Below are 24,195 nucleotides of genomic sequence, written 5' to 3' on the forward strand. Positions count from 1 at the left end.
AATACACTTGTGCCAGCATTTTTTCCAACCCTCGAAGCAGTTCTGATATACACTTGTTGGTATGTTCCTGAGCCCTCTCAGCGATTCGACTTTTATCTCCTCAATCGTCACAAAACGCCGTCTTTTCATGGGGATCTTTAACCTATAAGGTCCCCAATATGGTGGCTGAGGCAAATAATTTCTCACAAGCAACGATGCGTGAGCAGGTGAATTATCATGAGGCAAAATCCATGCTTTTTTTCCACAACTCCGGGCGTTTTTTCGTATATCTTTACGCAAATGGCACATAACTTCAAAGTAATACTCCTTATTTACTGTACGATCTTGTGGTTAGAACTCCTGGTACACTACGCCATGGCAATCGAAGAAAACAGTGAACAAAATCTTGGTACTTGATCGAACTTCTCGTGCTTTTTTTGGTCTTGGCTCTGCTGGACTCCTCCATTGGGACGATTTGGCTTTGGTTTCGATGTCGTAACCATAAACCCATGATTCGTCACCAGTTATGACTCTTCTAAGCAAATCTGGATCATCGTTGACGTCATTCAACAATTCCAGAGCGATGCTCATGCGACGTTCTTTTTGATCAAATTTCAGTAGTTTTGGAACGAACTTCGCTGCCGCACGCTTCATGCCCAAAATTTCCGAAAAGATTGCATGGCATCAGTCAACCCCGATAAGCCGACATCCTCAGCAACTTCCCTAATTGTTATTCGACGATTCTCCAAAACAATTTTCTCTTCAATATCTCAACATTTTCATTGATTGTTGCTGTACTGGTGTGTCCAGAGCGAGCGTCGTCATTCACATCTTCTCAACCTTCTGTGAAAAGCTTGTACCACTTGTAAATTCTTTTTTGACTCAGAGTACTCTCACCGTATGCCACTGTCAACATTTCAAGTGGTTTTGAGCGCTTAGTTCCATTTCTTACGCAAAATTTGATGAAACTACTTTGATCCAATTTTTCGAGAGCAGAAAATCGCCCTTCTCTTATTTATGCCTCTCACAAACACACTTTCTTTTTTTTCCTTGTTCACTCCTCTCGGGAGCATGCGTTGTCTTACGTTGGTTTCGTTAATCTATTTGATTTCTGGCAGGGTAAATGATTAAAGTGTAAAGATGCTATATTCCTAAAACCGTGAACATATCTTCGAAGCGAGTGTGCCAATATAAAAAATAATAATAATCGAAAGTCGAATGTACGTACCCCGCGAAATTTGAAACCTTCACTTATTTTTTGAACACACCTCGTACTTTAGTAGAAAACGGACTATGGTGGATGACGCTGTGGTTGATATATTTTGAAAACTCTTATATATGAAACGAACTTATTGTGAACCGAAATATTTTTAACCCTAGAAGGGTACTGTGAGTAAAATTTACTCACATAAGGAATAGATTTGTTCTTAAATCTGCAGGTTGGCCACACTGAAAATCAAGCCACTAGCAGTGCTTGGCCCACTCTGTCATTAGTCGGCTGCCGCAAGCATTGAATGGTGTTGTTTGATTTATGGCGCTTGTGGACAATTTAAAAAAAGTTAGTGAGTAAAATTTACTCATCGGTACCCTTTACGTACTAAATTGTGTGAGTCAAATTTATTTATCAGTAACTTACTACGAGTCTAAAAAATATATTTTGTGCTGCATTATGACAATTATGTTTTTGTTTTGTATTATGTTACCGTAAAGAAAACTACAGAGCATACAAATGGCAGGTCGCGGGCTATCAGAACAAAACACTTTGGATGCAATACGTGAACTAGAACCTGAGGAAGAAGACAATTTGGAGTTGGAGCTTTGTAACTTTGATGAGGATTCTTGGGACAGTGTTGCAGATCCGGAATATCAACCAGAACCGGAAAAATTAAATGATGTCGAAGAAAATTTGATACACGGAATCATAAATGCAGAAGAAGCTGAAAAGGAAGAAATGGAGGAAAGACCTGGAAGCAGCAAACGTAAAAAACAGAAACTTATTGAGGGGAGAAGAAATGAAAGATCAGCTGCCCAAGAAATTCGTGAAACAGAAGAGGTAATTACAATTATTATTTTATTTGGAGTGAGGAACATGTTGCTGCGCTAGGTCAAAAAACTCCCTCAAAAAATATTGTTCACATTCGCCCTGGCCCAACAGCAAATGTAAAAAATTCGTTGTGTCCTGCCAGCTGCTTCAAACTGTTTTTACCGCAGACATATTGGAAGAGATTTTGGTTTATACAAATAAAGAAATAAACATTCAAAGGGAGAACTATAACGATAAATCTCACGCGGTTTTGTCAAATTTGGAAATGGACGAACTTGAAGCATTTCTTGGTTTTTTAGTCTTGTCCGCTGCTCTCAAAGATAATCACTTGGCAACACATATGATCATTGACACTACCTACTGTGGGGAAAGGTACAAGGCAACCATGCCTGAGAGAAGGTTCAAATTTATCCTAAATTGTCTAAGGTTCGATGACAAAGAAACAAGAACTGCTAGAAGAGAAATGACCAAACTAGCTCCAGTTTCTTCTATCTGGGAGTAACTTCTAAACAATTGTAGAGTGAACTATAAGGCTGGAAGCTATATAACCATTGATGAGCAACTAGTTGGATTTAGAGGCAAATGTCCATTTAGGATGTATATTCCCTCTAAACCCAACAAGTATGGCATCAAAATTGTCATGTCTTGTGATAGCGGAACAAAGTATATGTTGGATGCCATTGTTCACCTTGGAAAAGGAAGTGCAATGGCTATTATGTTCTTGAACTGCTGAAAAATGTAAAGGGCACCAATCGAAATGTCACGATAGACAATTGGTTTACGAGTGTACCACTCATTCAACGTCTCCGTCATCAATACAAAATAACAACTGTTGGCACAATAAAAAAAATAAACCACAATTGCCTATTGAAGCTACAGATATAAAGTCTCAAAAACGAGCCGAATCCCCTTCATTGTTTATATTTCATGAGGATTTGACAGTTGTATCATACTAGCCCAATAATAATAAAAGTGCCCTGAATGTCCTTGAAAAACAATTTTTATGTATTCATAATCGTCAAAAATCAATAATAAAGTATTATTTTTGCTTATTTTACATATCATAATAAAAAATTACACTTATATTATATGCTGGCTTTAAATTTTTTTCATTTAAAACTACAATTTTACAAAATAAATCAGATAATAACGTAAAAATTCTGAAATGAGTAAAATTTCCTCATCGTTACCGCGCTTATAGGTACAATTTAACCGTACCCTTCTAGGGTTAAATGCATTGTTTGGACCTAACCCGAACTTGACCTAAGAACATCAGTTTTATTAGGCAAGAGGGGAGTAGAAAATTAACTTTGTAGTGAAATATTTTCCTTTGCTATATTAGTGAAGAAAATCGGTGAAGCTCATTGTTACAAAAAAACTTCTTTCTGAATTATTGATAGTTTGCAGGGTTTCTTGTCCAAGTTAAATATTATTTGCTTATTATTTGTCTGCTGTTGCTTGTAAACAAATATAGTAAATGGTCATCAAATAACAAGAAAAGCAACTCTTAGTCTTCAACCCATCGGAAAAAAAAGAAATGAATCTGATTACTTTGAAGCCGTACGGACTGCAAGAAATCCGTCTTCCCCACTATTCTGTGAAATTTCAAGCTATTAGATTTGTTTTCATTTTACAGTGCAAGGAGATATTTCACACTTGCAAACGAAACTGATCAAATAAAGATTTCTATTATTCAAAATTATTCATTAATTTAGTAAAAAATTATTCAAAAACAAAATTGGATTATTAATTTTGCACCACCTTGGACAACACTTGTTACCCAGCTAGACGTCAACTAAAAGCTTACGGTAAGGGTTTCAATGGAAAAAAAACACGATTTTTCGGAATTTTTTTCTTAAATATGGATTGAGAAAATTTATTAAAACCTTTTGTACATTATTAAGCATACTTTTAACTATATTCTGTAATTTTTTCATACGCAATGAACGTCTTAAAAAAAGCATTTTGCAGTGATCACTGTATCTCGGTCGGAAACTATCTGAAGCCAAAACCAATTCAAATTTAGTCAAAGTATCATTGAATCTTCCCCAACGTTGTCCGCTTATTTTTTGCTTCGTTTAAAAATTGTTGGTGGCATTCTAAAGTGATAACTTCTATTTCCAACGAAAATGTCCGCCATTTTGTGGGCGGGAAACCCCCTTCATGTCAAAAAAAAAAAATATAAACTAAACGTTGGGGGGAGGCATTTTATATGAAGAAAATGTGTGCCAAGTTGTGAATGAATCGGTCAAGTAGTTTTTAAATGGCAGTGATCACCGGCTTTCAAAAAGTATATTAGTTTGAAAAAAAAAACGCATTTAAAAGTTTGATAGCCGCGCTGCCTTCCCGAGTGCTCGCACCTGTGAGAGCCAAGACGCAAGACTAATTGGACAATAACTCCAAAAGTTTTGCTCAGATCGGCTTAAAATTTTTGGAATATATTCCTGAAATGTTAAGCAATAAGATAAGATAAAAAAAATTGATTTTTTGAAAGTGCAAACCCATACCGCCCCCTCAATTCAAAGTAGAAGACATGAATCTTTTAGTACGGACTTTGATATCCAAAATGGCCCAAAGAGAATAATCCGTCATTCTCAGTTCACTCGAGCTTTGTGAGACGATGCCGAAACCTGTTGAAACGACCATGGTCTACGACCGAAATATTTGTCTACCCACGGCTTCAAAGTAACCAGAATACTTTGCCCATAATATTTACCTTGACGCCAGTCTCGATGGGCGACGGGGGGTTACAGCGTCCCCAACCATTACCGGTGGGGTGTGCTGCCTCCAGGTGGTCAATTGATGACTGCTCAATTTGAAAAATTGTCTCGTTAGAAAACATAATGTTCGGAACTGGACGGCTTTCGGCCAAGCGAATCAACTCCTTCGCTCTCTCAAGTCTGACTTGTTGCTGCTTTGGTGTGAGATCATGTGCCTTTTGGATCTTGTATGGCTTGACTGTGAGATCATTTTTCAGTATGCGGCGGATGCTATGGTCAGATATTTTCAGTCCTTTTGCTATTTGATTGGCACTTCGTCGGGGATTTTTCTCAAGTCGCAAATGGTTCACTTTTTGAACTATTTCACGTGACGGAGTCTTTTGATGAACACCCCCATGACGTTTCACGACGCTACCAGTATGATTGTAACGAGTAATGGAGCGATAAATAAAAACTTTACTTACTTTTAGGTACCTGAGCTCACGAACAATTGCTGGTTGTGATTTTCCTGCCAAATAAATATAATGCAATCACACTATTAAGTTTGAAATTCATAACTAATTTGCTTTTTTCGCGTTTATTCTCGACAAAATGTTTCCGCTCGCTGGACTGTCATTTAGCCAACTAAAATACAGCTCATGCCCGTGAAGTAACTGAGCTAGCGGACTGAAATTGGTTATACTTCCAGTGCCAGGCCTTATATCTTTACTTAATCTGGCATGAAAAATGTTTACTTAATAAAATAGAATACTTAAGAAAATACTTTTAGTTTCGAGATTTGTGCAAGAACGAAAATTTCGTGTAAAATTTGTTTTAGTGAACCGTGCTACTGCAAAATCATGTAAAAACGACTGTGTAAAAAGAGAGTTGTGTATATGGGGGTGTATATATTTTTCAACTACAAGTGTGCCATCCAATTATGACTTGTATTCGCGCTCAAGTAACAAAATGTTCTGAATAAGTTTTCCGAAGTGGCAAACTTTTCATTCCAGTTGGAAATATCAATCGCCCCTAACGGTACTTAGGAATTTGAATGTAAATGGTGAATCTTATACTCCTCCCTCTTTTTTGTCAAACGTAGTACCACCATATTTATATATATAACGAGTATATCTTTACCACCTGTGAAATGACTCCGGTGTCTTTCGGTATTCAAATCATTGGCTTTACCTGACAAAGAATTACACATTCTCATTCAATATATGAGGCTTAGAGTTGCAAACTTTTTCTGCCACACGATTGAATATTACGAGGAATGCGACAAAACCCTAAGCTAATTAAATATATACTTTCGCCCAAATACCACCTGTCGCAAGATGGTTCCAGGGGTACAAGCGCTTACATATTTATGTTCGAGTATGTACCCTATGGACAAAACAAAGGGTTTAACTTTACTATTGATCTTCTGCAACTGTGCAAAGCATAGTAAACGATTTGAAATCCCAAAAAAATATTCAAAATGGCAACTGGCTGCGCACCTAAAGTAAGTAAGAGGCTTGTGGTAGATTATTTTTTTTAGCTGCTATGCAGGTTAAAATGCTGCTATAACTTAGTTTATACTGCTGCATGTCGCTTACTCGTATGCTATGCTGAGGACAGACAAAAGCTTATTTGCAATTGAGAGTTGAAGCTTTGGAGTTGTTACTAGGGTTTTTTGCATTTGTACTTTCGTTTTGATTTATTTATAATTTTAGGTAAAGAGTGGTGTTGTTCATGCTTAATTGGTAGAAAAGTTCGAAAATTGTTTCACATTGCCAAAATGTGGACAAATATGAAACGAAAAGTTTCAATGCACGTAAACTTTGAGATTAAATGCGAATTCTATTTAATTTGCTTGACGTATGGGCTTGTGGCTTTTCCATTAGCTCATTATTCAGTTTCTGCTTTTCTTTATTCATATTCACATCAAGTAATTTTCGCTATGTATTTTGCATTTAATTTTGGATTTAATTTTGCTTTTCAATTCTTCCGGCCGTTTTACATGGTCCTATGCCATCTAAGTCAACTATCTCAAATCGTTTTTTCTCAATAATTACTGTACTTTTACTATTCAACAGTAGCGTAACATAGGTAGGTAGGTGAAATTGTTGAAGTGCCAGTCTGGCACCCCGCAAGGAGCACTAAAGCGCCGTTTTGATACCATTGTGTGACCTCCAACAGGCAACTATCTACAGCCAGCCAGAGCTGTTAATGGAGAAGATTGATGGGATTTCGGTTGCCGCAGTTACCCAGGCTGTCGAGTAAAGGAGCACCCAGTGACCTTAAATGTCTAGCTGCCAAATCCGGACATTTATAGAGAAAGTGCTCTACAGTCTCCTTCTCTGAAAGCTCCCCACAGCTTCGGCAATGGGGATTAAATGGTAACCCTAGCTTTTCCGCATGTACCGATCGTCCAGTGACCGAGAAGTCCCCAAGACTTTCGGAGTCCTTCGTATATTGTACTGGGGTCAATAGTTTTCGAAATAGCACATGAAGAAATGGAGCTCCATCTTATCTGCGCTTGCCTGAGAAATAATTTGTGCAATTCCCCTTTAACACCAGTCAGGGGATGTCGATGACAGGACAGGAGATCTCTCAGACCAATTCAACAGTAAGAGATTTGATCTCCTCCTTTCAGAAGTTTACTAGTTTCCTTCTGCATCATGGCGACGTCAGAGCCTTGATCGCGGCTTGACTATCGGAGAAAATGTTATAATCTTCCTCGCTACCGCATTCACTAAGCATTTTGCATACCTGGACGATCGCAAAAACTTCTGCTGAAAAATACTGCTAGGTATTCGGCAGTTTAAAGGAGATAGATGAATTGGCTGATGTAGAGAAAACCCCTGCTCCGACTCCCGATTCCATCTTGGAACCGTGAGTGAAGACAGAGGTGCAAGCTTCGGTGCAGATTTACCCCTCGATCCAATTCTGCCTATTTGGAAAGATTGCCATAGCACGACCCACAAACTCTAGTTTGCGGATAGAGAGATCTGTTCGAAGCTCGGAGAAATATGGTCTTAACTGCCGGAAAATGCTACCATGTTTCTTGAGAGATTGCTTTCAGAGGCCAATCTCCTTTAACGTGATTGTACCTTTGAGCTTTGATGGAAATTACGGAAAAGTCGATGGGAAGTAAGTGCAAAAGGAAATTCAGGGCAGCTCTGGGGCAAGTTTTACATGGTGTTGGTGGTGTTCGGCCAGAATATTCTACAAATGATACGGAAGCATTTGTTTAAGAAAGATTGTAGTCTCTGTGTGATGGGGTTGGAGACCAGTCATATTTCACTTCGGTACAACAATACTGACTTCATACATGAGCTGAATTTTCGCAGTTTAGTGCGCCTGGAGATTCACGAAATCGCCCTCAGTGCCCTTGCTTTGTTTAACCTGCAGGTGGCATCTTTATTTGCCGAGGTAGCAGAAGCTTCCAAGAAATTCCACCAGACACCCGTCAACCACTATAGGTCTTGCCCAGTCCGACAGTGGGCGTCAACGTGACTAGTCTGTCCGCCTTCGCGTGCATGTCAGTGAGGCTGTGAGAAAGGAGGCAGATGTCATCGATGAAGGCCAGCTCCTCAAAATGCCTGGTGAAACTGCAGACTTTTTGGATTATAGAATTTAGCTGAAATTAAATTTGACTAAAATGTATGTGTGTGTGCATTTATACAAGTAAAGTATGTATTTATATTATATAAAGCTCGGTCTGGACCGAATTCAAGACTTCTTTACTTGTTTAGATCTGTGCGCACTTCTGAGTATATTTCTGTCATGAAGCAAGGCTCCTCGTAAACAAAAAAAGTCAGCTGCCGTTCGGGCCCGGGTCAAAACTGTAGGTCACTCCAATTGTGAAACAACATAAGGAAGCACTCATAAATATGATGAGAAGGTCGGCCGAACAACAATAAAGGGTGTAAACGAGGATTATTTACAAATGTTTATTCATATACACATGCACTTGTTTTATATATGCAGTTACGTAGCATAGATAGCATACAAAGGTACAAAACATTGTTATTTTCGTAACATTTAATATAAAATTATTTACCAAAACACACTCACTAAAATCATATGATTACCTTTCACCCCACTCCACCTTAGTTCACTCTGTTTGCGTTTTCGATTTAGTTTTATTACCTTTTCACTAAAGGTTTACAAAATGGAATTACCTGGCAATTTCCTTGGTATTCCATTTATCCATTTCAGCCATTCACGATACACCAGCGAAAAAGAAAACCAAAGGAAAGCAATAAACAGGTATCAAAACGCTCAAAGCGAAACTAACGCGAAATAATACTTTAACAATTTTAGCACCAAAAACAATACATACAATGCGATGGATGCGGATAACTGATAGCAAATATCGTTGTACCCCCACGAAGATATAAATACTTCCGAAGAAGTTGAAAACGTGAAAGAAAAGAAGCCACTTAAATGCAGATTATTGTATTGCTAAATCTAATTTCCTTTTGCTTTTTGTTAAGTGTACAAAGTATTCATGGAATTTACTTTTATTTTGCTTTACTGCGTTGCTTCTTTCTGTTTGTAGAATCGTGATTTTTTCGTTTAATTCTCAGTGTTTTACCGTTTCTATTCTGCTACTCAGCATTGCTAATGGAAAATAAGAGAATTCAAACGATGAAATAAATTGATAAAGTTTCTTTTTTGATGCGCTTTGTTTTGGTGATTTTCGATGTTTATATATTTTTGTTTTTGTACATATTTATGTATGTATGTGTGCTTATCTCAAAGATAAAATTGAGGTAGATTGACTCTGGTAAATACACTTCCCGTTTATTTCGATTTATAAAATGAAATGTTTATATAATTTTTTTCTCTTAATTAATAAAATTATCTTTCCAGCGATCTTGGCCGAGGGTTATAATTATCAACTTTAATTTATTTCACTTCTACACTTCACTTCCACAAAATCTTCTGTATATCTTCTAATGTTTGCATTTTTAAGGTTTACTTGGATTAGCTGTTCAATAATGACTTCATAATACGGGGTGTGCTCAAAAAGTATCGCGAATTTTGAATTTTCGCAGGTTACGTATATTCGAATTTCGATTTTTTTGTGGCGCTATGTTGGTACTCATGCCTCTCACTCATGCCGACGAGTTCGGCCATTTTGAATGCTCAGTTAATTGTTGACAGCTGCTTTGTTTGCACGTGTTTCGACTCGTCATCGATTTTTACCTATTCAAAAAGATGTATCAAATTTTGTGTGAAAAACGAAATTAAGTGCGCGGATGCATTCCGAAAGTTGACTGTGTCATACGGAGAAGCCACTTCGGACTAAAGCAACATTTATCGGTGGTACAAAATGTTCTCAGAGGGCCGAGAAGATGTGAACGATGAAAAGAGTGCCGGACGCCCGAGCACTTCAACAACAGACGAAAAAGTTTTTGAAGTGAAGAAAATGGTATTGGCCAATAGTCGAATCAACGTTAGAGAAGTTGCTGAGGACCTAGACACATCGATTAGCTCGTGCCATTCGATTTTTTCAATGATTTGGGCATGAGACGGGTCGCCGCAAAATTCCTCCCAAAAGCAGCATCGCATGAACATTGCTAATGAGATGTTGGACTCTGTTCGCGACGACCCAAATTTGCTCCAGAGGGTCATAACTGGTGAAGAATCGTGGGTTTATGGTTATGACGTGGAAACCAAAGCTCAATCATCTCAATGGAAGCTGCCGCACGAAGCACGACTGAAAAAAGCGCCACAAGTTCGGTCGAATGTAAAAGTTTTCCTTACCGTTGTCTTCGATTGCAGAGGCGTTGTGCATGATGAGTTCTTGCCACAGGGTAAAACGATCAATAAGGAATATTATCTGCAAGTTATGCGCTGTGCAATTTGCTCTAAGCAATCCGCCAGAAACGCCCGGATTTGTGGAAGAACAAAAATTGGCTCATGCATCACGATAACGACCCCGCTCACGCATCGTTGCTTGTGCTCGACTTTTTGGCCAAAAACAGCACACTCATGATGCCACAGCCACCGTGTTCCCCAGATCTGGCCCCCTGTGACTTTTTCTTGTTCCCGAAACTGAAGAGGCCATGTAAGAACGACGCTACGCTACGATTGACGAGATAAAGACGGCATCGAAGGAGGAGCTGAACAAGATAAATCAAATGATTTTTCGAAGTGCTTAGAAGTTTAGAAAAAACGTTGGCACAAGTGCATAATATCTCATGGGGATTACTTTGAAGGAGACAAAATATATATAAATGAGTAAAGAAATAATATTTGAAAAAACACGAAATTCGCGATTGAGATGCTTGAGCTTTGGTTTCCACGTCATAACCATAAATCCACGATACGTCACCAGTTATGACCCTCTGGAGCAAATGTGGGTCGTCGCGGACAGAGCCCAACATCTCATTATTGATTGCATTTACACAGACTTTTCAATGGCATTTGGCAAAATGTCGCACGAGATTTTAGGGCATTACTTCCGCTTTCTACAGTGGCTTAAGTCGAAAGAAAAATAAAAAATCGATGCAGCTTTATCGAACCATATTGTTTCTATGTCAGGTGTCCCTCAATGGAGCATCCTAGACTTCATATTGGCATTTTTATCAATGACATAAGCAAATGTTTTACCTTTTCGAATTTCTCGCTCTATTTGGATAATTTAAAAATTGTCTCATCTGTTGAGGACTCAGTGCGTGCTCAGAAGCTTCAATTCGACTTGAACAGTCTCCATCGTTGGTGCATGGGGTCGCGTCGGTCTTTTAAAATTAAAAAAAAAAAAAGAGGTTGTCTATAAAGTCGGTTTACTGACGATAGTTTAACGTGACAATGTCATAAGAAAATACTGATTTAAGGGTTGCAATTTTGAAAACAAAATTTTAATTTTATTTGTTTGATAGATATTTTGTATGGATATAGAGGAGGAGGTAAATGGAATTGCAATGGAATAGGTCAAGTTACAGTCACACAAACGTGAAAAACGACGAAACATTTATCAAATTCATGAAAGATATCTTCAATTTCGATTGTGCATCAATAATAAGTCAACAACACTAAGAGGCACCATCATCGATTTGCCTTTTTCAAGTCACTTTACACTCGAAATACTCCCTTTCATTTCCTACTTTTTCTATCATCGTCCTATTCTCAACAGAGAAATGGTTCATTACCATGCACACAGGAAGAAGGCATATGCAAATACAAATATGTGAATTTATATACAGGACAGAGCCAGATGTCGAACGTTGCCGAACGCGGGGGCCGATTGTGCTCTTTGTCGTTCGTTCCGCGCTTTCACTTGCAGTTCAAGCAAGGTAACGACGCATGAGCAAGATAACGACAAATAAGCAAGGTAACGACAAATGAGCAAGGTAACGACGAATGAGCAAGGTAACGACAAATGAGCAAGGTAACGACACATTTTTTCGTGCGTGCAGCCGGCTAAATCGAATTATAAGACTTTATCACGTCAAAAATCATTTAACGTTTTCGAGGCTTCACATCCTTCACTTTTTCTAATAATGCACCACTAAGTGTAACAGAGTTTACGGATCTTGAAGTTTTATTTGATATTAAATTTTTCTTCAGTGGCGAAAATTATTTTATACTTTTAAAATAGTATTCGATTCTAGGCTTCATTTGTCGCCATACAACTGAATTTTCTGCTACGTATACCTATAAACTGCTGTTTACGGCTCTTGTTCGTTCGCACTTAGAGTATGTTGTAATCATTTGGAGACCTTTCAATCAACTTTCGATTAATAGAATACAGCGCGTCCAAAAAATATTTCTTAAGCAATCATTACGTTCTCTATGATTTGAGTTCCCTGTTCCATCCCATAACTTTCGGCTAAAGCTAAGTAATTTAGAATCTGTCGAAAAAAGAAAAGTACAGTCCTTTTACTTTCGTTCGTCGACTGTTCAGAGCTTCTTGAGCGGATAACCTTTAGTGGTCCACAAAGAAGTCTTCGCAATTTTTACGCTTTTTCTGGGGCAAACCTTAAGATTATATTTGCAAGTTATGCACTTATTCCACGCGCACTACGACACTATAATTCATTATCCTATTCCAGCTTGCGGAATCTTATCTAGATCTAATATTGTAAAAAAATTGTATTTAGTTGCTTAATATTTTATTTATATTGATTGCTAATACTTTGGTTGCTTAATTTGGCTTGTTTTTCTTTAAATATTTGTCTAGTCCGTAAGTAATTTGAACTGTAGATTCTTAAAATAAATAACTAACTATTTATTGCAATATTTAAGCCACTATTGCCGCCGTACGGTCAGCTTTATTGGAGAAAGTAGTAAAAAATTGAACTGATCGAATAGGCCGTTTAACCCATAGCCGGGGTGGGCATATGCCGGAAACCACACTTAAAAAATAAATACCATGAAACTATCGATCAGATTATAATAAAACAAAACTCATGCTAGCAATATTTCTGTTTCGTATTATCATTTTAAATTCTGAAACTATTAAAAAACACCCGATACATATGTATGTATGTACATATGCACAAAAATGTTCACCAGTACCTATAGTACCTCTGCGCTGAGGTAAAACGCTTGGGGAAAAGTCATAAAATAAACCAAGTTTTTTTTTTTTTGTTTTTTTTTTTTGCAAACAGAATCTTTTGTTTCTTGTTTGGTTTATAGTGTGAAGCGCCTTAATGTATAATACATGTGTACATACATACATACATATGCCATTCCATGCTATGAGGATACACGCGAAAATTTGTGCAGTTTTGTTTTCGTGCGCTTACGGGTAATGAATTATGTATGAAGTGCTGGTATTCTATTTATAATCTGCTTGCAACTGAGCAACCGAAAGTACTATGGGGAAATTTTCAATGCTAGCACTGTATTAAAATCATACTAAAATGCGCAGTAAGCATAAATTTGGATTTTTGCAATTTCTGCTCTTCTGCTCTTCTTCGCCATACCTCAATGCATGCAATTGTCCAGCTTCTGTTAGAAGCCGATTATCAACTTTTACTTCACATAAATTTGCGGTACTATTTGTTGGTTTTTAGTTTATTTTTATTTTCGGTTTAAGTGCAAAATGTTTATTGCGACAATAATCTGTGAAATAGAAATTCAAATTACACGGATGTGTGTGTGTGAATGCGTGTGTTTGTATTTTAAGTATTTTAATAGCCTGTATACGACAATTCAAAATTTATTTATAATCTCCCCATGCACAATTTACGTATATAAATATTTTTACAAATAGATTTATAAATGTATGTATGCACGGGTATGTATGTGTAGCTATGCATGTGCGCCAGAAACTATGCAATTACAGTCCGATTCAAATGTACAGTTGTTTAGTCTTTACTGCTTGTTGTAGTGCAATATTTCGTTGTTCAATTTTAGTTCACTGCATCTATCGTTTTTGTTGCTATTGTAATTTCATGGTAACCAAAATAATTTTAAATTGTTGCAAGCAAAGCAATAATGTCAAACGTTATTTATTGTTTATTGCATTTTTTCTTTCTTCATCGTATATTTAAAAACAACATGTACTCTTTTGTGAGTGTGTGCATGGCAATATGAAAATATATTTAATGTCTTTCAATAGAATTTTATTATGTTTTTATCGTAGTGACTTATGTATTTGTTAGTGCTTCTATATTTAATTAATGATATTCCCTTTCTTAAAAAAAAATTGTTCACGCCTATAAAATTTTTATCTATACTAATATTATAAAGAGGAAAACTTTGTTTGTTTGTTTGTTTGTTTGTTTGTAACGAATAGGCTCAAAAACTACTGGACCGATTTTAAAAATTCTTTCACCATTCGAAAACTACATTATCCAAGAGTAGCATGGACTACATTTTATTTTGGAAAAAAATAGGGTTCCGTAAGATATTTGGATTTTTCGGGCACAAACTGAAAAAGATCTTATATATAAAATAAAGTCAACTTTTTGTGTGTGTTCGCTAACCGGCCGAGTCTGCACCGAATTAAACCAAACTTACACACATTGTTAAGAAGGTATTGAAAATGGTTTCCGTATAGTTTGGATACCTATTGGTGGATAGGGCTCGAGATATAGGTCAAAACGTGGACCCGGGTAACCTTCAGATGTGTATGTACAATATGGGTATCAAATGGAAGCTGTTGGTGAATGCTTTAGTTCAGAGTATTTTTCATGCCGCTCCGTGACTAGGGTCTCGAGATATAGGTCAAAACGTGGACCCGGGTAACCTTTGGTTGTGTATGTACAATATGGGTATCGAATGAAAGCTGTTGATAAGTGCTTTAATACGGGGTAATTTTCATACCTATTGATGACTAGGGTCTGGAAATATATGCCAAAACGTGGACCCGCCGTGTCTCTGCACCGAATTAAACCAAACTTACACACATTGTTAAGGAGGTATTGAAGATGGTTTCCGTATAGTTTGGATACCTATTGGTAGATAGGGTCTCGAGATATAGGTCAAAACGTGGACCCGGGTAACCTTCGGATGTGTATGTACAATATGGGTATCAAACGGAAGCTGTTGGTGAATGCTTTAGTTCAGAGTATTTCCATCCGCTCCGTGACTAGGGTCTCGAGATAGAGACCAAAACGTGGACCCTAGAATGTGTTTGTACAATATGGATATCAAATGAAAGCTGTTGATAAGTGCTTTAATACGGGGTAATTTTCATACCTATTGATGACTAGGGTATCGAAATATATGCCAAAACGTGGACCCGCCGTGTCTTTGCACCGAATTAAACCAAACTTATGCACATTGTTAAGTAAGTATTGAAAATGGGTTTCGTAAAGTTTGGTTGTAATTCGGAGCAGTGGCAACGGGTACAGCGTTCTTTTGAGCCAGCCATAATGTCGCTTACTTTTTTAACGCTTGGGGCGGAACTGAACTGTCAAATTGACAGTGTGAGTTACAATGTGTCAATATTTCTTTCTGATTTGGATGCCATAAGGAAAAAACGTAAGTGCAACATGTAAAAATTGTTTGTGAATTTTTTTGGAGTGGATTTTGGAACAGTGAATAATTTCGTACGAAATTTGAGAATTTAATGTGAAATCCGAATGAAATTATGTGTTCGTGGAAAAAACATTTTTTTTCGTTTTTTTTTTTGAAAAATATAAATGGATAATGGTTAAAAAAGCTCCAATGCTTAATAAAACATATAAATTGAAACGAAAAATTCATGGATGATCAGGAAAAAAGACGATTGCTTATTCATATGCGTTGATTTGAAATTTAAAAACAATCTTCTTTTTTCCTGATTTTCAATTTATATTTTATATTTACTCAAAAACAAATAGAAAAACAAAAAATATTGTTTATGCCAAACCGCTTGAATAAAGAATAAAGAAATAAATAATATGAAAACCATATATTTTCTGTTCTAAACCATATCTATTCTATTTTAGTGTGCCCAGTACTTAGTTTACCAGCTGTACCCAGCGCACGTTGCTACGCAAACAACTAAAATAAATTTAGGAAAAATAACTTTAAAGAAAAATGAGTACACAAATATTCAATTCATTCTAAACCATTTTATTGATTTTGTTTATTTCGAAAAAAATGTGACATTACAAAGTTTAGTTTCAATTCGATATTTATTGAAGTGCTGTGGGATACACAATATTTCTTGTTTTTCCATCTGGTGCGTAGACGAATAAATCAGAAGGTTTTCTGACACGTGAGCAAGCCACATAGAGCGGCCCATGTGAGAAGCATGGATTCTCCAAATTTAATCCACACACTTGTAACGATTTTCCTTGTGCTTTGTTATTAGTCCTTGCGAAAGCGAGTTGCACCGGGAACTGTAAACGTTTGAGTTCGAACGGCATATCTGTCGGGATCATTGGGATACGTAGCAACAGTACGTCTTTACCTTTCTCAATAGCATTGTTCATCATTTTCTTGACTGAGAGTCTGGTTCCGTTGCAAGGTCGTGGTGGATTTATGTTTCAAAGAAGAATGATGGGTATGCCAATTTTCAATGTAAGATCGTGCGGCGGCATGACTGGCAAATCAAGCGAATTCAAGAATTCAGGATAGTTGACAACCTCGTCTTGATTCTCTACAGTATCGATGGACTTGTATGTTTTCGTTTCATTTGGTATTCAATGCTGAATGGTGAAGTTGCATTGACATTGATGTTTTTGGCTGCTAATATAGCACGCGTACTGAGCCACAGATGGTTTTTGTAGTTTTGTGCAATGTTTGGAAAAACTTTTTGCACCAATTTGTCGATGCTTTCTGTGATCTTACAGAAGCTTGCTGGCAGGGTGATACATTGTGTAGATTCATCAATTTCCATTCGCCCATTTCCAATATTCAATAATTGTTTTGCATAATTTTCAGCCGATGCATCTCGTTGTAGTTGTACACGCATGTTAGTTTTCAAAGTCAAAGTCATGGTCATACTAATTTTTATGACAATCGGTTGAACGGGGCAGAAGTTGCTATTCTGCAGCGCCACCTGGTGGCGAGTGGCATCAATGAGCATATTCTACAAACCTTCTCCGTGGAAAAATACATAAATATACCAATTTTTATAATAATCGGTCTAGTAGTTTTTGAGTTCATCGATGACATACCGACAAACATTCATTTTTATATATAAATATTCTAAATATGGATAAAATCTTCTTATTCAACAGTGATATAGACACCTACATGCATACATATGAATGCACATATATATTTACGTGGGTTGCTACGAAAGTCTTGAGATATGGCAATGCCAGGGTGAATATGCAAATCTGGCACTGGCGTCGTGAAGTTTGGTATTCTTACTGGCAATCTTTGTCCGAACGTTTTATCATATGGATGTTATTTCAGTCTAAAAATTTAGTATGAACATTTTTGTGCAATGATTTTCTTTGATCTTTGTGGATGAAACGAGTCAATCTGTTTTGCTGACTCTCCGAATTCATTTGTAGTTTCACTTTGCTTCAGAACAATTTTCGCAAAGGTCGTTCAGAATAGGTTGTGGTAGGTGTATCAATTGCAAGATCGCTATGTGACATACTTTCACTCGCATACATACACTCAATATTATATGAAACTTTGGCTGACAAAAAGATTTTTTCGTATTTAATTTTAGAAGCATTGATAAATCATCACTTGAGCATAAGTAAGCCAAGACTTTTTTTGCCGGATTTTTTCGAAAAAATTACAAAATATGGAACAGCAGAAGGCGAACCAATTTCCGCCAATGTCAATGAATGATCCCGCTTACCGGCTAAAAGCAACTTCAATTTTGAATTCAAAGCTCAAATTCACTTGATGATTTCATTTTATTTCCGTAAACCAAAAATAAAAAACGAAGTCAAGTCAAAATGCGTGGGTTCATGCATTTAAACCACAGTCTTGGACTTACCTCAATCGGAGTGGAAACAGTGCTTTGAAAATTGGTTCAAATGCAAAAGAGAAGCACTTGTTTAGTCACCAATTCGATATACCAACTCATAAACCCATAAACATACAACCTTTCACATTTATAATAAAGGATATTTCAAAAGCAATGCCTAGATGCCAGTAGTCAATAATCCCTAGACGCAAATTTTTCTTGTCATCTTTGACATTTGCTAAGTAGTCAGATTCGCAAATTTAAATGATAGAGCAACGCGTAGAAATTATTGAAACTTATAATGAAAATTATCGATCTTTAGGAACAATACATTGCAAAGTTCGTGATATTTTTGGTGGAAATAGTCGTCCGAATAAGCCCACAACTCAAAGGTTGTTGAAAAAATTGCAAGAAACTTCTTCTGCCGAGGATAGAAAAAGCACTGCAGACCAAAAACTGAAGGTTTTGTATAGAATATTGCTGCTGTTGCAATTTTGATATCTCGCTGTTCTCACCCATTAGGCATTCATGAATCTTCTTTCTATTTTTGTAAGCCAGCAGTTGCTGTATAAAGGGATATCTACCTCTGTTGTTAACAAAGCAAAATTATTGAAATTTTGTATAAATATTGAATCACACAAAAAAAAAATGATAATAATAGTGACGCAAATAAAATTCTGAAAAATCTAAATTCTATGACATCGGATATAAACTACGCGCTTTTGTAAATGTTAAACCTAAATCTCCATCTGTCCATCTCATGCTAAAAGTTATAATCCTCTTTTACTAGCGTGGTTACTAATTCTGTGAAAATGTGTGGTGGTATACAAAGATCGGTCCGGACCGAATTTAGCTTTCCGTACTTGTTTTGGTTTTGGTTTTTGTTTTGTTTTGAAAACTTCGAACTAAAATTATAATTTTCGTTCAAACATATGCAGCTATTGAAAATGGGATTGTACATACATACATATATATTTATTTGCAAACTTATGAAAAACTAAAAATTGTTTGATACCCAGCATACTGATATACGATTCCCCGTTCATTTCAGCAAATTTTATTATATTCTGAAATCGACAGCTAATGACAGGTATTGGTATTTTTGCCATTATAGGAAATTATGAGTTTTGTGCAAAATGCATGTAATTTTCCACCGAAAACATAAAAAATAATTTCATACCATAGACTGATATGCTAAGAGTTCAAAGTAGGAGGGATATTGCAACATTCGTTAAAATTCGTACGGAATTAATAAAGATATTACCATATGGGTAATATTTTCCAATTTAAGTAAAACTTAATATAATAAGTTAGGGAATAAGTTCGGAGCATTTTTACTGAAGACTTTTATTTAAACAAAAAACATTTAATAGATCAATAACTTAATCAATTATATTGTATGCGCCTCTCGACTAATTTGTTGATGGCGCTCCACAAAAACCGACTGGTCTGGAGTCAAAGGAGTTGTTGAGCCAGTTTTTAAAAACGTCTTTGTTATCGAAGGTAACTCCTTTCATATGGCCTGACAGGGAGCGGAGAAGATGGTAATCGGTGATGATAAATATGGTAAGAGCTCTTGCAGTGAGGCCTCGGCTTCTTGTGCAACATGGGGCATGGAGTTGTGGTGAAGGAATGTGGTTTGACCATGTCGATCAGATTTTTTTAGTCGAATACCCTCATTCACGCGGTGTAGATGGGCAATGTAGAGCTCTTTGTTGACCGTGGCATTCTTTTCGAGCATTTCCTGGTACACCATGTACCCCCGTCCCACCAAACACATATTAACATGTTTTTTGGATCAAGATCTGGCTTAACTCTTCTGGCGCCATGCACTCCTTTTTTCGCTTCATATTAATGTATAGGCACCATTTCTCATCTCTCGTGACGATTCGGTACAAAAAGTACTGTTTATGACCTCGTGTTGCTCGATGGCGGACGGGAAGCTGAGAGGCAATTTGAAGGCGACTTTCTTTGTTTTTGAGATTTGTTCATTGAGCTCGTGAGGCACCTAGGCTCCAAAATTTTCTGTAATGAATGAAAGTGATTGAGAATCGATTTATTATCGCAGTTCATATTTTCCGGAAATTCACGACTGGTTTGGCGATCGCTCTCCTTCAAAAGTGATCTGAGACGTTCTACATCGAATTCTGAAAGCCATCCGCTGCGGAACGTGTCATCGACATCAAAGTCGACATTTTAGAACTTTACAAACGATTTCCGTGTTGTAAACTCACCTATGAGACATTCTTCATACACATCGCAAATGTCTCGGTCTGATTCGGTAGCTTTTTGACCTCGATGAATGGCAAAGAAGAGCAAGCGTCGAAAATGTTAATTTTTGCCTCCTGAGCATTCCATTTCTAAGCCCCAAAACTAATAAAAGATTAATTAACTCAAAAATGCAATTAACATAGTTTTGTGGATCAGAAGGATTTCCCACAAACGAGTACTTACCCTTTACCAAACAGCAAACAAATCGTTGTAAAATAAAGCAAAATGTGAAAACGTTTTGAATTTATTCTCCAACCCAATAGAAATATGTTTAAATAGAATTGCCACCTATCTATAAAATCAAAACTAAACAAAAGTTTGAAAAAAAAGTTACAATTGGTGTCTAACGAAAGCTGATTGAGAAAGCTTTAATACAGATCTACTTTGGTTTAGCGTCGTCACCAATCTAAAAACTTAAATTAAATAAGTTTGATAATTCGAGAAGAAGATTTTTAAATTTCAATGTACAGTCACGACTATTCTACAGTTAGATGTTGATATAGGTAAACTAAAAGAAATAATAGAAAAAGTTTTTTCTAATAGCGGTTGCCCCTTGACAGGCAATGGCAAACCTTCGAGTGTAGGTATTTCGGCAATGAAAAAGCTTCTTATAAAACCAACCAGCCCATTGCCGTTCGGAGTCGATGTATGTATATCATTTTATGCAAAATTCAATAAGTTTGAATTTGTTTTAAAGCTTATACACTCTGAAAGTTCCGCCGCGTAACAATTTCATTATGTAGTCATCCAGTGAGTTAACTTTATTCAATGCTTTCTTTTGTTACTCCACACACATATGTGCATGCGCACACATGCAAATATTTATATGTTCGTATGGGTGTGTAAAAAGGCGAATTGCAATAAAGCGCAATTCCCTGCCTTCATTCGTTTTAAATCAAAGGATGAAAAAACCAACCTTCACCTCCAATACAAAGAGCTCAGCCGCAGCAGCGTCAGCAGCAACACTATCGGCAGCATTAGCGTAACAGTCAACACGCCAAATGCTAGCGGGTAAACAGCGGCGGTTAAAAAGTTACAAAGTTACATGCTTGCAACAGTGATAGCAAGGTGTTAATGGAAATTCACGCTGAAGCGGATCTGTGCGGAGAAGTAGAGGTGATGCAGTTACAAAGGACAAGTACAACGTCAACAAGAACTAGTCTTGCCACTGCCATTGTAACTTTCTAGAAATGGCAAACGGGAAACGGAAGCAGACAAAGATGAATGTTGAACACTGAACACGCTGTGTAAAGATTTCCATGCTTCCCCGGCAGCTATCGGAGTCTGCAAATATCGACAAACGTATGTACACACCAATAAGGATATTTACCAAAGCCGTAAAGAGCTATGTGTACACATGTAAACTATGCAAGTCAAACATACACATCCACATGCGCCTGTGTGTGACATTGTGCAAGTATGCAACTAAGCGAGTGCGAATAGCAAACATGAGTTAGCGAAGCGTACACGAATGCCAGTGACTAATGCACAATTGCAATTCATCAATGCATTCGGGTGCACATACATACATATGTATGTATACTTAATACCTATTTATGCATGCGTATGTGCATACCTGTGCGCGCAATTGTGCTGTGAAGTTTGAATGGACGGTTTAATTGGTGAAATTGTATGCTCGTTGCGCTGATTGCGTTGCGTTGATATCGAAGCAGGTGAAAGCATCAGCAAATAAGTTCATTTGCTCCTGAGTATCGAAGAAAAGAAAGCAGTAACGTGTGCAGGAGGAGGAAGTGGTCTCATACGGCACTTTGGCATCATCTCTCGAGGGGTTACTGCTATTGAAAAAATACTTGTTTATCTCATTTGATGTTTGATGTTCCTTTTGCAGAGTGTTACGCCCGATTTGCCTGTGTTGCTTAGAGGAGGTGGAAAACACTGGACATTTATTCTGAAAGAGTCCCGCCTTTGCTATAGGAAAGCTTCGAGTTTTGGGTTACGATGTCATGAGATTGTGTAAAATTCGTTCTCTCAAACTGGAAGATATTTTTAGATTTACCAAAGAATCTGGAAAATTCGTACAGAACCAGCTAACTCTGTCTCTGTCTCTATTCTATCCTATCTCTCTGCCACTTCTCTCCTTTCCTCCTTGATTATCTACCCTTTTTCTTTCCAGAGCTTTGAATACTATGTACTTTTTAGCCTGAGTGTTTTTCAAATTTCAATTTCATGCAGAGTGTTGATAAAACTATACATCTAGTCAAGCATAAATACCATGGGCTCCAGAGGCCCTCAGAGGTGTATTGTGGCGACATATTCAAGCCGATAAAGAGAAAAAATTCAATAAGATGGCTGTTGATTTTGTTTTGATCATAGGACAATTGATAGCTTTTTCCATAAAAGTAACTAATGTAAGTGAAAAGATCTTTTAAAATCGCCCCTATTTCATTAATTACAAAAGAGAAATAAAACAACTAAAAGATAAAAAGCGCCCGGATTTGATTTAATTATAGCTGAGTTACCCTGTATCACTTTGGATAATTATACAAGTTTTTTGATCACTCAATTCATCTACGTTCCAAGCGTGTGGAAAGTTGCAGAACTGATTCCGACCAGTCTCGTTGCTGCCTCAAATTGATAAGCTATTTAAAAAGCTCATCCTGAATCGATTGACGCCAATTACCGACTCTAAAAATTTGTTACCTTCGCATTAATTTGGCTTTCGCTGTAAGCATTCAACCATCGATTAGGTGCACAGAATCACAGCTGAAATAGAAAACGCTTTTGAACAAAATAACGTGTATTCATCAGTATTCTAGGACGTCGCACAAGATTTCAATAAGGTTCGGTATAACAAACTAAATATCTGCCTTCGAAATGATTTTTGCGTCCCCCCGTATCGGCCCGAACCCTACTTTCGGAAATAAATACTCTAACCTTGAAGAAATAAATCCTGGTGTGCCGCAGGGAAACATACTTGCTCTGCTTTTATATACCAGAGACTTGCTGATACCCGCGAATAGCTTGAACGCTACTTTCGCCACTGCCATCCCAACAATTGGAAAAAGTGATGAAGAAGCTGCAACAAATGCTTCTGAAGAATGGACAAAGACTTCGTGCATAAAACTGAACAATACAAAGTAAGTTCATGTAAACTTCACCAACAAACAAGTGAATCATTATCCAATAATACTGCATGCGAAGACTGCAAAATACCTCGCCATAACGCTCGATGTGATGAACCGAAGGGAGCAGCATATGAAACTTAAAAGGCATGAGATCTATCTGAAAATAATAAAAATGAAACGCTTCATTGGACGGAGATCAAAGCTATCCATATATCGTCCCCTTATTATTATTGAATTTTTAGATTCTCCATCATCGATTTTATATGTGGTCAAAATTTTGTCAAATTCTAGTTCCACAAAGTGGGTCAAAACGTAATAAATATTTACAGACATAACGAGATTTGAGTGAGAGCTACTTTCGACAAAAAGTTTGAAATTCATTTTCTCAAAACATCAAAAAATTTATAGGCTATTTTAATACTAAGGGGACGATATAACAAAATACAGGGTGGCTGATGAAAGCCGCTACCAAAAAAAAATTGAATAACTTTTTTTCTTTTTAAGTTATCTGTTCCATTTTTATTTTAATTTGCAGATTAATCTTTAAAATTTATTAAAATGGATAACTGGGGCACGCAAACAAGAATTTGGATAGTCCGCCGCTATCACGCACTGGAGTCCGTAGTTTTGGTACAGAGAGAGTACAGGCGGATGTTTGGCGGCGATCCCCCGAGCAGATGGACCATAATGAGACTGGTGAATAATTTTGCTGAACAAGGAACAGTCGCAAGAAGGCCTTATCATCGAAACCCACCAGTTCGGACGGAGGAAACGATCGCTGCTGTAGCTGCAGCTATACAAAGC

Source organism: Anastrepha ludens, chromosome 4 (assembly GCF_028408465.1).
Source record: "Anastrepha ludens isolate Willacy chromosome 4, idAnaLude1.1, whole genome shotgun sequence".
In the NCBI taxonomy this organism is placed as follows: Eukaryota; Metazoa; Arthropoda; class Insecta; order Diptera; family Tephritidae; genus Anastrepha; species Anastrepha ludens.